The sequence below is a fragment of the Pyxicephalus adspersus genome, chromosome 5 (assembly GCF_032062135.1).
Source record: "Pyxicephalus adspersus chromosome 5, UCB_Pads_2.0, whole genome shotgun sequence".
Taxonomy (NCBI): Eukaryota; Metazoa; Chordata; class Amphibia; order Anura; family Pyxicephalidae; genus Pyxicephalus; species Pyxicephalus adspersus.
The window spans coordinates 144,126,078-144,143,031 of record NC_092862.1 but is presented as its reverse complement, the minus strand read 5'-3'; the positions used below and the strand labels follow the sequence as shown (position 1 = coordinate 144,143,031).

At 40.4% G+C, this 16,954-nt stretch overlaps 1 protein-coding gene across 3 annotated transcripts in view; it reads right to left on the bottom strand.

Moving 5' to 3' along the window:
- GJC2 (gap junction protein gamma 2) overlaps positions 1-16,954 on the bottom strand; it is a 41,559-nt gene that overhangs the window by 8,796 nt on the left and 15,809 nt on the right. Inside the window, exon 1 of one of the 3 annotated variants that reach the window (XM_072413007.1) lies at positions 324-745. The exons of the other annotated variants lie outside the window; for them this stretch is intronic. The gene's annotated coding sequence lies outside the window, so the exon portion shown is untranslated. Of the gene's footprint in view, positions 1-323; positions 746-16,954 lie in introns of those variants that run through there. 3 annotated transcript variants of the gene reach the window in all.

Here is a 16,954-nt window from a genome sequence, read left to right as displayed (position 1 = left end):
TATGTTAGAATTAAAACGAACATTCTGTTTATGTTTTCTTTTTTAAAATATACATTTCAATCCCAAGGCTGAATGTTATAAACACTCATAAGAACAGAAACCTTCAGAACAAAAGAAAGCAATGCAACTACTTTGATCTCCCTGAGAAGTATTCGTTCTGCCGCTACTTTTCATGGAAAAACATAAACCCTTCAATTTGTCTGCAGATCTGCGGATTGTTCAACACGCCTTCCTGTTTGCTTTAATAAAGCAATACAAAAATCCTCAAAGTATTGCTTCCTAAGTTCCTGGAAAAGTGGAAAAAAATTGGATGATATACTTACTTTACAAGGCGCTTTTCCAAGATGACAACCGCATAAGGTGCAATATGTCGTTCATGACCGTAATTCCACGTTTGACACCAAAATCGGATCGTTAAGAAAACAAAAAATAAAAATGGAGCCTGGAAAAACACGGTAACGGTGAAAGCTTTTATGAGTATTTAAACACCCCGTCGGCGTGATCTATAGGCATGTTTCATCGGCATCCTGCTTTTGTAAGTTTACATTCTTCGTTTCGCTGTTGCTATAGAAGAAAAAAAATTCCTTTGGTGCGTGGCAAAAATCCATCCTATTTCTTGTTTCCTGTTGTCTTTGCAGAATCCCTTTATGAGCTGGATAATCGCTGGGTGGGTTTGGGGGAACTGTGCACCGTATGCACCAGTGTGCTGACTGGGATTCTCGGAGCAATGTCTGGAATCTTTCTCTCTGACTTTTTTTTTTTTTTTTCAATTTCTTTTCTCCCTGGAGAGTAAACAAGTCAGTGGAGAACAGGGAAAGGAGCTAATGGGAAACAAACCGCAAGAAAGAACACCCTACATGTGCACTTAGAAAAGAGAGATCCAAAAACCATGCAAAAGGTGCAGAAAGATCACCAATTCTAATTTACACCCAAAATGAACACTACGGCCCTTTACGTATCAATTCCATTGATGAGAATTTAATTTGATGTCTTTCATTTAAGTTTACAATATTTATAACTGTGTATCAAGTTTGATATCGAATGTTTTACTAAAAGAAAAATAAAAATAAAATCCAAATGGTGCCCACATTGGCCCACCGATACAAAAAGTCTTATTTGGCTTTTTGGCACTATCCAAAATTGGGAAATTTCCAGTCCGAGCCAAAGCGATGTTGGATATTAGAAATGATCCTGAAATGTGTGGCCTTTTTAAAAAAAAGTGGTGTTTTCAGATTTAGAGCGATACATTTTCTTACTTTTGAAATCCTGATTGTCACTTTTATAGTTTTCCAAACTAGCAGATGCCCATGTTGTATTTGTAGTGATCAGAAGCTGTAACTGTTCACACAGAATTTTTGTTTGCTTAATTCCACATAAAGGATATTTGTGCTAAACAAAGTTATCTTAAAATGAATAATGCATAGCCCACTTATATAGTGAAAAATGTGGCAAACACTACAATACAAAAAAAAAGAGAAAAAGTCTCTGTGCCTGACGCGTTTCACCGAAAAGAGGATGTGCAGACAGGTAAGGGTCATTGTATTTCCCTGGTAGGTAGAATTGTAATAAAAGGATTGGTTATGGGTCAAATACCCACCAGATGTTCTAATAGAGTGTGGATCAAAAAATCATCAGATGTTCTGGTATAAAACATTTTTAAACTAGTTGCTATCCTTAGTAATGGTTAAAAGAATGGGAGGTAGGAGTTAAATCCTTTAGTCTACAAAACCTTTGCTTTTTCTCTTACTATTTGAAAATATAGTTTATGTAAGCAATTTAGTTTCATTGTAGCTTCCACTGTACCCTCTATCTAGGGTGGTGATCACAGTATGAGTGGCCATGAGGGCATTTTAAATTAAAGCCACTGATGTCCATTATTTCCAATTCAAACCATGGACAATCAGGTCTAATAATTTTACTGGCACTGAATTACTTGTAAATTAAAAATGTTGGTCTTTATTGACACAGAAAGTTTCTGGGACTCAGAAAACAAAGGTTCTAACCCTCTCCAAATCTGCCCATAGCTAGAGAAAGGCACTCTCCTTTATTTCCAATAAGTAAGATTGGCAATGTCAGCATTTAGGAAAAATAAAGTTCCACAAATCAGACCTTATAACAATGACTAAACAGGGAAATGTCCCCAGTTGGCAAAGACTTGACACAAAGTAAAATGTTAGTGCGATCTACACAAACAGAGATTGTTCTACAGAAACACTGAGCAGTGTACGCTGACCTCAGGCAACCTCCGGTGAATGAGATTTTAGGAAGGGTTTCCACGGCACTCTTCAAATAAATTAATTTTAGTTAAAAGGAAAAAAAAATTAGGAGCCTGTAACTGTATGGGTAGATTAAAAAGAAAGTTCCCCTGTGTGTTCCCATGGTGGTCTACACGCCCAGTAGGCTGCTGAGTTGGGACAAGGTTTCCTGAGGACAATAACTTGGGAGGTGTCAGAATCTAACCCTGTGTCTGAGGACTTTTTTATTTGGGTCTCTTATACAAGACTACATTATATTTGTTTCTACAAGTTACAGGGAACCCCCAAAAAATTGAAAATGGAAACAAGTGATTGTGTGCTTCTAAAACGTTTGAAACGACGTGAAAAAAACTTCAAGCTCCTTACACATAATGCCATTGAATGTGGCAGAGTCTCAGGATTGGGTTATATGGAGGAATCCCAGTCTGGTATATTTGGGTTCTATGTCAAAATGTTATGCCAATAATTACACCCATACCAGGGTATGGGTATATACCATACCCATAGCCATACCACTGACCTCATGGACCTCTTACCAGTTATCTGTTCCCATGTCTGAAGGCCTTTCCATACAGTTTTGGGTCTCTCACATCATGAATTGACCTCACAGACATGCATTGCCATCAGGGAACCCCTACCAGTTATCTGACCCCATGTCTGAAACATTTATGTACAGTTTGGGGCCTCTCACAGCATGAATTGACCTCACAGACCTCTTACCAGTTCCCTGCCCCCGTATCCGAAGGCCCTTATGTACAGATTGTAGTCTCTCACAACTTGAATTGACCTCAGAGACCCCTTACTAGTTACCTGACCCCATGTCTAAAGACCATTAAATAAAGTTTGGGGTCCCTCACATTGTGCATTGACCACAGGGAACCCCTACCAGTTATCTGACCCCATGTCCGAAACCTTTATGTACAGTTTGAATTCTCTCACATCATGCATTGACCTCACAGACCTATTTCCAGTTACCTGGCCCCATGTCTAAAGACCATTAAATACAGTTTGGGGTCTCTCACATCATGAATTGACCTCACAGACCTCTTACTAGTTACCTGACCCCATGTCTAAAGACCTTATGTACAGTTTGGTGTCCCTCACGTCATGCATTGATCTTATGGACCTCCTACTAATTATCTACCCCATGTCTAAAGACCTTTACGTACATTTTTGGCTCTCTCACATCATGCATTGACCTCACAGACCTCTTTTCAGTTACCTGACCCCATGTCTAAAGACCAATAAATACAGTTTGGGGTCCCTCACATCATGCATTGACCTCAGGGAACCCCTACCAGTTACCTGACCCCATGTCTTAAGACCTTATGTACAGTTTGGGGTCTCTAACATCATGCATTGACCTCACAGACCTCCTACCACTTATCTGACCATATGTCTAAAGACCTTTATGTACAATTTGGGGTCTTTCACAAAGAATCCTGCATTGACCTCATGGACCTTCTACCAGTTACCTCCACCAACAGCCATGCCTTGGGGAATGTCAGTACTGGGCCTGTAAATACCACCCATTTTTTATGCCCCTGTGCACCCAATATAATTATTGACGTAATATGTGAATTTACTTTTACTTTGAACGCAAACTATTCAAAGTAAATCATTAAACCTAAGGAATCTGTCATCTGTGATCTATGGCTGAGAGAAGTTCCTAACATGCACTAGTACAGGCCTGCCAACAATATCTGGAAAGATTTCACTTCATTTCTTCTGCCTGTCACCAGCAAATTATCTCACAATGTGACTTAAAGGAACACGAAATCTATGAACTCCGCAATATTCTCTACGTATAACTCTCACAGATTGCTACACGGAAGTCTCTGAACACAAACAGAACTTGGCAAGCTGAATTTTCATTTGCTGGGCTGAGGAATGGAAGTTAATCCTTTAAAACTTTCTAAGAATTTGTTTTTTTCCATCAAAAGTATATTATTATTATTATTATCATCATTATTACTTTTATTATACAGTATTTATAAAGCGGCAACATATTACGTAGCACTGTACATTAAATAGGAGTTGCAAATGACAGACAGACACAGACAGTGACACAGGGAGGTGACCCTGCCCAAAAGAGCTTACAATCTAAGAGGTGGGGAAGCAGCACACAAAAGGAGGGGGATTTAAATTAAGTCATATTCATCACAAACATTTTATTTCCTGCTTTTTTGAAAAAGATGATATAGGCTGCAATGACCCCAAAGGAGTGTTTTTTGAGGAGATCGGAAGTTTCAGATATGAACGAGAGATCAGAGTTCTTGTTTTTACTGTTATCCATCATTTTTTAGGGGAAATTTCTCCCCACTTCCTGAACTGATTCTTCCATTTATGGAGGCTTATAGGGGTTCTTTCAATCATGGAGGCTCGGTATCACATATTGGTGTTAGCTGGGGTGGTAACCTTCCTAGTAACACCCATTCCTCCGGACTGGTGCCCACTTATCAATCTATTTTCGTATAGAGCCACCCCAGGGTTTGGGGCCCTTGGAAGAGGAGTACTGGGCTGGGGTGCTGTGATGTTTGCTGTTGCCTGCATTGCCAGCACAGAAACCCAATAGGACTAAATAGGGCATAAAATGAAAAAAAAAAAAATTTTTTTTTAGGGGGGGGACCAGGGAAGGCAAAATATTAGCAGACTAAGCTTTTGATAAACTCACATATTTGCAATGTATCTCCTGGATTGCTGGTTTTCTTATCACCTGGCAATTGGGGAGATTACCGTATACTTTCCATGCTTCAGTCCTTTACTTCCTTCTTAGAAACATTCACTGAAATTAGGAAGAAGTCACTCCAATGGGGGGGGGGGGGGGCACAAATATCAATGGAGTCCCCAAGGAGCATCCAAACTGTCCCCAGTCCATTCCAAACTAGAAAAAATGTCAGGAATGTCACCATAATGCACCATACATGGCCATATAATTGGCACTGGAGAACTTTGCATTTTTGGTTTATCATTTTGAATCAAGAAAACAATTTCAGGGAGTGACTGGAAGCTGAATCATCGTCTGCCTTCATATAGGAAAAATTAGGAAGCTGGTGTCAGTAGAAAGGAATGAATGCAAAGTACATAGAGATCTGCCAGTGACTGTGCCGTGTCTGCTATCTTCTTTTTCCCCAATATCAGAAGGGATAGAGGAAACCTGACATTGAGGGGGCACAATGATCTTTTTAAATGTTTCTACCCAACATTCACCCAACTTTTACCCAAAGATCAAACTTTTTTAACATTAAACTAGAAAATGAATGATCCCATATTTCTTCTATTTTTTCTGATAGAATCCAATAGGATAAAAGTTTGACTTTTGGGTAAAAGTTAGGTATATCTTTAAGACTCTTAGATTGCAAACTCTTCTGGGCAGGATCCTCTTCTCCTCCTGTGTCTCTGTTTGTATCTGTCTGTTATTTGCAACCCCTATTTCTTGTACAGCGCTGCGTAATACTGTTTAATAAAAATATTATTAATAATAATATTAATTATGATGGGATGAGTATAAAAAGTCGTATAATATGAACTACTCATTACCAACAAAAAAAAGAATTGATGTAAGGCTAATTGTTTTCCAGTTTTGATTAGAGCGGGTCAACTTTTCCTAAGAGAACCAATGGGTTGATTTCCTTTCATTTCCTGTCCCAGAGACATAACAGGAAGAAGCCTCCATTGTCATGTGAATCATTTTTTGGAAGACTTCTCCTCTCATCCTGTATCTGTGATAATGTTAAAATTTTGGGTTCCTCATCATTTTCTGTATCTGAGCCAATGGTCAGAAGGACTGGCAGAGAATGGGATTGGGGCACAAATATCAAAAAAAGACTAACAAAGATTTTAAAACTTTCCCACTCTTGCTTTTACATTCACTTGGCACAAAGAAAGTCCAAAACTTGTTCAAAGAACAAGAATTCAGCTTTCACTGCAATCCTTATGCCCAGCACTACTCCTCTTATGAGTGAGGCCCAATATTCAATCACTTCCTGTGAGCCCCGGGTGTCACAGACACTCCCACTGGACATACTTCATCATGGCAGCTTGGGCTCACAAGATTACGTTGCAGTGAATAGTATTCTCGTTACATTTTATGGTCTATGGCACGGAGGGCGATCCACCACAATGGAAGGGAGCCTAGGATGTCATGTAACCAGCCAGAAGACTCCGATGGAAAAAGTACATAGGCAAATAAATATTTGTAATTGAGATTTATCGTACATGATTTCCGACTGATTCATCTTAAATGGGGTAAATGGATTATTTGGAATGTATTTGTTGTTTCCCAGCTATAACTAGGACATCGGGGTGTTTACTCTGTACATAAACAAGCAATGATCACGCATGTTTATAAAAAGATTTTTCATGAGAAAGACCTTTTAGCAGTCATATGGTCCCCATTTGATGTCTGATGGCAGCCTCAGCACACAAAGCTCCATGCTGAAATGCAGCCAGCCTCCCGCAGCTTTCCACCTCCGCCATTACCACCGCCAACACGGTCATGTTGCTTCCCACTACCAGGTGCGGTTTTTGCCCCAGAGGCCACATTAATTTTGAAATGTCAACGTGCAGATTGAATTCTCTGATTACTCTTGTGTGTCCCCATTCGTTCAGTTCTGCACACTGTTTCCGGCTCCTGGTGCTTGATGGGCCTAAGGAAGTACTCTGAGCCCCTTTATGGGCCTATGTGGACTAAACATTGAAGTCATTTTCCATTGTTATTACGCGGTGAGCACTTTGGTTCAATGATTGACAGGAGTCTGGGGAGGTGACCCGTGACCCGACCTTGCTCCTGTTTATCAGATAATGATGGGGGATGCAGCTACTGTTCCTTTATTTATCCCATATCCTGCTCTCTCATCCCAGGCTCAGGCCTTCCTGTCTGGGGTCCAGGGTGGAGGAATGTGATTAATGGATCCTGAATGACAGTAGGGACAACTCATCTAGTTGACTTTCCTCCCAATAGCAGAAGCCACTTTCTGAACACACTCGGCACTCAGCTATAAAGTGGACCTGTCCATGCCAAGCACATCCAAAGATTCACATTCTAAATAACCCTGAAACCCAGAGAATCCCGGGGTCTGCATAAAGGGTTGGAGACCAGAACTCAACACTAAACCCTATAAACACAACTATGTTGATATAAATGAAGAGAGATTTGGTTTGCCAAAGCATTTTAGGATATAAAAATGACTATTTTTTTTAAATAAAATGCTTAATTTCACTTTTTTCATCCTTTGCTCCATCTCAGTGCTTCTGATCCCTTGCAGCCTCTTTGGAATGATGGTTGCAGCAGTGGCAGACAAAGCCAACGGTGGGCCCCTGTGCAGAGCTAACTTGGGACTCTCCAATGGATCTGACCTGGGGGCTCTTGTAGGGGCTCCTGTTGGCTCAGGAAGGTCCAGGGCCCTTTTGCATAGGCACACCGCTCCCTATGTCCGCCCCTGGGTTGCAGGGCTGCTTCCTGATAGTGACAGTAGACCATGTCTTTGCTGAAACCGCTACTAGTTTACATTGCAATGCCCAAGTGACAGTCCCGGAACACAACTGGGAGACAAAAGTATCTGGGTTGTCACCCCATGGCAGAAAGTACCTGAACAAGGATCCTAAAAATGTCAACATTTGTATAGAACTTTTCCACCATAGGACTCAAATGTTTCCCAAACGTTGTGTATAAAAAGAATATAAAAGCAGCGTAACAAACAAAAGCTAAATAATTAAAAAAGGCAAATGACCAACCCTAAATTGCAGACTCAAAAATCCAAAATTGCCCACATATTTCCTAGCAAAAAATGACAAAGATTAGGAAATTAAATACTCTGCTTATCCCCAGTGACTGTGGGACATTTGTGGCTGCATGGTGGTCAGGGCTGGATTTTACATAGGGCCAACCTAGGTCAGGGCATGTGTTCGGCTCCCTGCCCTGTCTGCTTCACCTCTTTGAACCCCAATTTCTCTAAAATGGAAGAGTTAAGGAAACCAAACATACAGCTGTAAGTGGGGGATATCTGTGACTAACATGCCATAACATTTCATCACTATAACATTATCAGAACACAGCTGTCCACTTCCAATACTTGAACCCCAAAAAGCTGAGCTTCCCAGACTGCTTGCCTTCTTAAAACCCCAATTACTCAAGAATATGGGGATGTAGGGACCTGAAGACGTACCCCCTTTGTCTATCCGTCACATGAACTGCGTCTCTCTGGAATCATCCATTTTAGAGTTATTGGGGTTCAAACATGGACAGCTGCTAGGACAGTCCGGGCACATTATGTGGTGTAGTTTTTGTGAGGGAGCAATATTTGAGCAGCTAGAACTGTATGATAGATTTAGTTTTGTATATTTTATGCTGCTAGGGAAGGGTGGGAGAAAAAAGTATAAATCCTGCCCTACATGTGGTCACTTTTGGATGATCATGGACAGATGTGGTCTTGGTTGCAATGAATATAAATAAAATTCCTGGATTTATTTTTGTCAGGTCCCTATATTCATGGGGGGCTTTAGGGCTTTTTACACCAGCTGAGCTCACAAGACTGAGACCCACCAATGTTAATTGGACTTTGGATGATGGCTGAGCATTCAGCATTGCTGCTTTAACCCTTTACTAGCTGCTCGGGTTGCTGGGGTTCCTCTGCAAGCAAATTAGCTGAATACCCAATTTCCTGGAACACATATCCATGACTCTCCTTCCTGTGCAGTGAAGAATGAATGGAGAGGAAGCTGGTAATACACCTGACATCATAATCATCAGCGTACGTTATCCATTGCCAGGGACTTTTCAATCAGTCACCGTGCTGAACTGAAGCATCCTGTTCTATAAATGACCGGTCGTCTATATTGTAAAGCTGCTGCAGTGGAAACAGTGAACAGCGCAGAGTAGATGAATTTCTTACAGATCTTAATTTGCAGTAACAGTGCTGTATTTCTAAAAAAAACACTGATTTGCAACATCTTAGATCATAACAGTCCCCATAGTGAGTACATTTCTCCCAATACCTGGGTGCAAACCCTAGTGTTAGTATTTCATCATAATGGATCCTGGAGTGTCAATGTGTCATCATTCTAGGGCCCCTTAGTACTTTCAATACCCAGGTGCACTCACATGGATCGTGGTGCATTGACATATGGGGGGGGGGGGGTCCCTGAACCATCAACGGACAGCAATACTATATTAAATCTACCCCTCTATGTACACATCGGATCATCCAATAATGAAATTGTCTATGAAGCACAAACCTTGCATCTTATTTCCATCTCTTGGTTATACCAGCTGTGTATTGTGCCTCCGGCCTCACATTCCGGCAGACAACAGGAATGTTATTAAGTAAGCGCCGAGCATGAAATATGTACAATATGCATAAACCTGCAGTTCAGCCATCAGTCACTGGCCTGTCAGTACCCGCACATGGGCTCTCATTCCTAGAACACATGGGCAGATCAGCTGTAAATTATATGTTCAACCAACTCATCCAATCTGCTATTACCATCCATCCAAGATGTCATCAGTGCCACTTTCTGCAACACCGAAAGTGAGTGCAAAATGCTCTTGTAATACCAATTTAGGGGGGGTGGGACCATGCCACCCAGAACTCACATAATGGGTCTGATTTATGAAAACTCTGCCACACTAAAGAAGAAAGACATTTAATAAGGGAACCTGGGTGATCCAGCAAACCTGCAATGGATCTGGTCCAGGATTGAGAGCATCTGCCAACTAAAAAAAAACTATTTTTTTTTAAAAATCCATTTCAGGTTTACTTGGTCACCCAGGTTCTCCAATGAGAGTCTTTATATTTTACTCTTGGAGAGCTTTAATAAATTAGACCCATTGGACCTGGGTTTATTAAATCTCTCCAAGACTGGAGAGGATGCACTTTTACCAGTGAGCCTGGGTGATCCAGCAAACCTGGAAAGGATTTCTTAAAAATCATTTGCTATTTGTTAGTGAATGCTTTCAATCCTGGACCAAGCTCACTCCAGGTTTGCTGGATCACTGATGAAAGTGTATCTTATTGGTCTAATTCATTAAAGCTCTCCAAGAGTGAAAAATATAGACTTGGAGAACCTAGTTTTCCTGAAATCAGTTTAATTTTATGCAACCTATTTCTTATAACAACCCATTGATGGTAGAAGGGACTTGTCCTGCTGCACTTAAACTGGAGCAAGGTCAGAGGATTCCATTGTTCTTTATTAAAGAGAACCTGTCATTGGAAAAACCATGTTGGCTGCCATTGATTTGCTTTTTAATATGCAAGGTAATAACCCAGAAATTGCAGAAAAACACAGAATGACTGACTGGCATACTCATTCCAAAAATCAATGGATAAGCCAAGCAGGCAGCATTTTTCCAAGAGACAAGCAACTGTTTTTAATGGTATCTGGACTCTATTGTACACAAATGTATTTATAGCATCTGAAGTCCCTTCTAGTAATAAAAATACATTTTTACTATAAGAACCCCGAGCACCCAGAACTCCCAGATGTCCAACATTCCATCGTCATTTATCCGCTGTGACACCGTAACAAATGGCATCCGGGGACAGCCGATCGGAAAATCAACTAATTCTCATGAATTGTGCAAGCTGATGGAAAATACGATAATTTGTTTTCTAAAAATAAACTCGTCCCTCTTTGTCTCTCTGGGATTTAAAAAATAAAATCACCATTCCAGATTTGCTCTTTTTTGATTATCACACACGCAGCTTTTCCCATACAGAACGATTTTATGCCTTTTTTAAACCTAAGGGCAAAGGATTTGTTCCATTGTTATCTTCAGAAGAGAAACCGCTTCAAAGGAGCCATGTGCGCTGTGATTCCATCATATGGTCGCCGGAATCAGAAGACGGAAAGATTCCTAATCAACCGGGACAAGATCAGACACTGTTGTGTGCAAATGATTCTTTTATCTCAACAACTCACAATGTAAGAATCACAACGATGTCTTGTAACAAAGATTCTTAGTGATCAGTAAATAATTCTTCATCAGTAAAACAAGAAAAATTAACACCCGGTCACATGGATTTCACCTTACAAGCTCGGAATTTATCATTGAATAAAGTGTTCTGTCTGTTCCCAATCTTCAACCAGGAATGAATGAAGTCCCTGCACACGTGTGGTAGTTACACCATTAAAACCAAAGATCGGAAGCCAGAAGAAGACCGGCACAAATGTTAGCTCCAGCAAAAGGAGCAAGTGGGCCTAGTTCTAAAAAATTACAACCAGAGAAGTCTTTTTATTGCAATAAAATAACCTTATCCGCCTGATTGCAACGTTTTAAATACACCCGTCCCTGTTCCATCCTTGGTGTCATCATATTTTCCTTCTAGGTCGCGATCATTGGCCATCTTGACTGCCTGGGCCAGGATGGCATAACTCTGCCCTGGCGCATGCTGGGATACCTGGCATGTCCTGGCATTGCATGCTGGGCTTCACCTTTTCGAAGAAGAGAGCGATCAGGTAGGTAAGTGAATTGTATTGCAAAATGGGCATTGCCTGTCCCTGTTGCAATAATCCTACCTGCTCACATTTTTGCCTTTTGCAGAACAGTAGTGCAAGTCTCTAGATCTCTATTTATATAACAGGAAATCAAACATTCCCTCCTGGAAATCTTCATGTTTTTCAATGACAGGGAATGTTTGGGGGAATGTCAGATTCCATGTTTAAATAATAGAGTTCTATAGGTCAGCTGACTCAAAATCAATGCACTCCCATTATGGCTTATATCTTTTTGCAGCAGTTGTTAAGCAGACAGGTTGAATTAAACTGAATCAAATGCAGAGCTCCCTCTAGTGGTTCATATACATGCTTCTCTATTTTATATCCAAACAAATTTACAGCAGTAATAACTTCAAATACTTGCTCACTGAAAACAATTGGCCTGGTTTATTAAAGCTCTCCTAGGCTGGAGAGGATATACTCTCATCAGTGAACCTGGGTAATCCAGCAAACCTGGAACGGTTCAGGATTGAAAACATTTGCTAGCAAATGGAAAATGACTTTGAAGAAATCTATTTCAGATTTGCTGGATCACCCATCTTGACTGGTGAAAGTGTATCTTCTCCAGGCATGAAGAGCTTTATTAAATCAGGCCCTATAAGTTCTATATAAATCTAATAGCTTGGATCTGTAAAATGCATTTTCTCACAAACATGCCCGCCACTACCATTTAGTCTATCTTGGGAACAGCGAGCGGTACCAGCCTGGGATGGATCTTCGAATGAAACAATTAATAGGAGCACAAACTAATTTACATGTGGTTTGTATTCTCAGGCTATTAGACCCTGCAATGGTTTCCAGATTATCTGTGGCGACCTACCCCTGGAAAATGCTGTATATTTACAGAACAATATATAATTTCTGGGAGACGCCTCTTTCCATTTGTTGCAAATGTTTTATATATTATTATTATCATTAATTATTAAACAGTATTTACAGTATATAGCGCTAACATATTACGCAGCGCTGCACATTAAATAGGGGTTGCAAATGACAGACAGGTACAGACACAGGAGTAGGAGAGGACCCTGCCCCGAAGAGCTTACAATCTAAAAGGTGGGGAGACTATATAGACTTGATAAAGATGTTGGACGTAGTGTGAAGAGGTTTTATGTGATTAACGTGACATAAAGATTATGTGTTACTTTTATTCTGCTTCGGAGCTGGAGGGGATGGTCTGACATCTGCTGAAGAATGTCACATGACAGATTTCCATGGCAGTGATTTATTAAATAAAGGAATCTGAACGATCTGAACTCTTACAGGTTTCCACTATACAGAAGAAGTAGTCGGGCAGAATTGCTGTTCTGTACTTCTCTGCTCTACCGATAAGTTCTAGGTTAGGGCAAACTGGGAATCGCCTAGGATCCCATAAAAGCATGCATGCAGAGAGTCTAAATGCTGTGAATTTGGTGGCCCCGCTTCATACCCCCCCAGGGCCCCAATATAAAACCACCCCTGGAATCTGGAAATGGAGATGTGTTTTTGGTAAAAGGTTAAGCCAAATTTGAGATTTAATAAAAAACTGTAGGAAAACAAAATTATGGATCACCTAAAGTACAAAGTACTGCATATAATTATGTTACCCCATAAATGTTCTTAAGGCGAACCAATCACAACCCTCCATATATTGGTTCCTGATATTTTGCAATGTACAGAAAGTGTATAATTGTTCTAAAAAATCTCTAAAAGCCGTAATTAAAGCTCTAATCAGTGACTTTGCTTAGGCTGATGATGTCCTGCTGCAGACAGAATTTCTTCGGTCTCCTCTCCCCAATAATCAGATTGCAACATTGTAACTTGGTAAGAAATCACAAGGTAAAGCTGCGTACACACTTCCAATTTTTATCGTTCAAAATGAACGACGAACGAACGACGAACGATCGATTGGGCAAAAATCGTTCATAAAAAAAGTAACCAACGACGCCGACGAACGAGAATAGTCGCTGGAAATGAACGACCGGACCGGCGGATCGGATTGGACGACGATCGTTGACCATCGTTCGTGTGTACGGTCGTTCAGTGATCGTTCATGGTCTGAGCATGTGCGACGAACGAATCGTCCAACGATCGTCCAACGATCGGATCTATTGTGTGTACAATATCTGCGAACGATCGTGTCGTTATCTGCAGTTACCTGCATGTACAGGATCGGTGCTATGCGATCGTTCGCAGATATCGTGCAGGATCGTTCGTCGTTCGTTTACCAACGATAATAATTGGAAGTGTGTACGTAGCTTAAGAGATAGTAAATGGGGCTGATCTGAGCCAAGAATTGCATGGAAAGAACTGATATCATTGGATCTAAACTGGTTTCTTAGTCCATAAAGTAGAAGGTGCTTGAACAACGATGTATTTATTCCTCTGAAGGTGGGCCCTAGGTGATCCTGGGATGGGTATAAGCATATTTAAACGCAGGTGAGTATTTGCTTAGGCTGCTAACTTTGCTCTGTAAGGAATCAGTACTTTATATCCATGGAAATCTTTTTTAATCTGCCTTGGTCTTGGACTCTTGGACTGTTAGACCTTCTTCAATCAAATAATGACCACTTGGTTGTCATAGGGTTGAGGTGCATTTTTACCTCCAAGAAGGAAAAAGTAACTGCGCGTCCAGAGGCGACATCACTTTTGGAAACTACGCCACAATCCACCGCAATGCATTGCCACAATGGTTCCCAACTGATCCCATTCAGTTGAATAGCAACAGATGGAAGCGCAGTCAGAAGTCTGAAATATTTTAACTCTCCACCATACCAAAGCCTACAATATCAGCTGTTGGCGGACTAATCATTCAAATAAGGAATATTAATATTTATAGAGCCTGCAATGTGCATTCTCCCCGTCAGTAGGAACAATTCTTTAGGTCTGCAACACATCTAGAAGTATCGCAGTGCCAGCTGGTTCAGGCCAGCCAAGATCTGGCATCAATAAAAAGAATGGAAAATACCGGAGAACTGTAAATAGCTTTTTGTTGTACAGCATTGGGGTGATAAATCTCCGTGATTCCATCTCACAGCAGAGTCAGTTCTGGAAGGTCCTCCGTGCCCTGAGCTATGGTGCACAATGTTCCAATATATGAGCGGAGCTGCACCGGGGTCTGATGGATGCTAATTCACTGGTTGGGACAAATCATGTATTGGAGGTGTGTACAATGCCCTGATATATTCACATCCCAAAACTGACTTTTGTATTGGCTTGATAAATGTAAAGCTGGAGTTGAATTTAAAATTTATTGACTGGGTCCACCAAAAATTGCCACTGTCCACAGGATGATACCATTGTTTGTTCTTCAGTGAAATCCTGCAGCAGCACAATGTTTGGTGAATGTCGGATTCACTGTTTTATAAACAGGCCTCATTGTCTTCTTCAACAACATGCTCTTCAATCATCAGTAAATCATAATACGTAATTTTATCTTTGTGCTTGGCCTTCACCAATCTATTTATCTCTAACTCTAACTGCATTTTATAGTAAAAAATAAATGATTGTAGCTTTTAGCCTCTGTTGCTGTTTTATATTATTTTTGGCATCGGCCTTTATTATCACTGCCTTTGGCTGCCACCAGTATATGAACGATGGCATCTTATGAAAGAAGTAATTTCAGGAAAGTGTTGCCTTTTCCCAACTCCTTTTTCTTCCGGGAAGTTCTACCAACACTTCCAACTTCGATGACACCAACCCTTTCCTGCCCCCACCACCTGACTAGTTGGATATTGTCCTAACTTGATAAAAATGGTGCCTTATGCCATGGTAGTGACTGATATGTACTAAGAAAGCAAGATTGGATATTTTTAGGCAAATTGCTTTATAAGCCATCGTGCCTTATTAGTGGTGGCATTGCTGGTATTATTGCCCAGCTGGCAGACCTCGTCCTGCAATGAACAGGTATTTTTCCAAAAATAATAATACCTGTTTTGTTCCAAAGTATCCTCAGTCTAATACCATGATATAATGGATGGAGCTAATTCCTGTGCTTGATTACATACCCCCATGATATTGTTATGAATAATGACAGTTTTTATATAGCGCCAACATTTTATGCAGCGCTGTACATTTAGTAGAAGTTGCAAATGACAGACAGCTACAGTGACACAGGAGGAGGAGAGGACCCTGCCCCAAGGAGCTTACAATCTAGAAGGTGGGGGAAGTATCATACAATAGGAGGGAATCTTTAGGAGTTTTTGATGCCATGGCAAAGCAGAAAAGGGTTTTGTATAACAACGGGCCTCATTTGTCTGCAGAATCATATTAAGAGTTTAATCAAAACATCTATTCGCCTAAACTTGAACTGGAATTGGCTAACTGGGCATGCTGGAGGTTGTAGTATTACATCAGTGGGCACAAAGCACTTAGCCTTCTCCAGATTCAGCTATTTATATTCCAAATAATAGAAGTGCCAACACATTTTGTGTTTGTTATTATATGGAAGTCATACAAATGGAATAAATATTTAATCTGTCTGATAAATTGAGTGTTTGCTGAATTATTTCTACAAGGTGGGGATCATTCTGTGCAAATTAATAAAGGAGGCACCGGGGGTATCTAAAGAAAAGTAACAGGACATTCTATTCTATTCCTTCTCTCTCTCTTCCTTCTTTCTTTCCTTCTTTATTTTTCTGTCTCTCTCTCTCTCTCTCTCTCTCTCTCTTTCATGATGGCTGCTAAATAAAAAAGAAAGCCTTTATTATTTTCTTTATTCTCTCTCTTTTTCTTTCTTTCTTTTTCTTTCTTTCTTTCTTTCTTTCTTTCTTTCTTTCTTTCTTTCTTTCTTTCTTTCTTTCTTTCTTTCTTTCTTTCTCTCTCTCTCTCTCTCTCTCTCTCTCTTCTTTCTTTCTTTCTTTCTTTCTTTCTTTCTTTCTTTCTTTCTTTCTTTCTTTCTTTCTTTCTTTCTTTCTCTCTCTCTCTCTCTCTCTCTCTCCATCACTTATCTATCTATTGATCTATCAATATAGATTTGATATCCATCATCCATCCATCCATGGACCCCATCATTAAAGCAGCAGTAAAATGGTTAATATGACTTTTGCTGAGTATAAATTTTGTGTTGTATTCTAAAATTTGGATACAAAAAGAGTCAAAGGATCAGGTAGGGTCTGCGCCGATCACCCCGCACCCAGCCAACGTGTGACGCCCGTCTGCTTGTGAAATCCCATGGACAAGCGGACGCAGCAGTCCAGTTCATGACATTTATTCATCCTGCGATC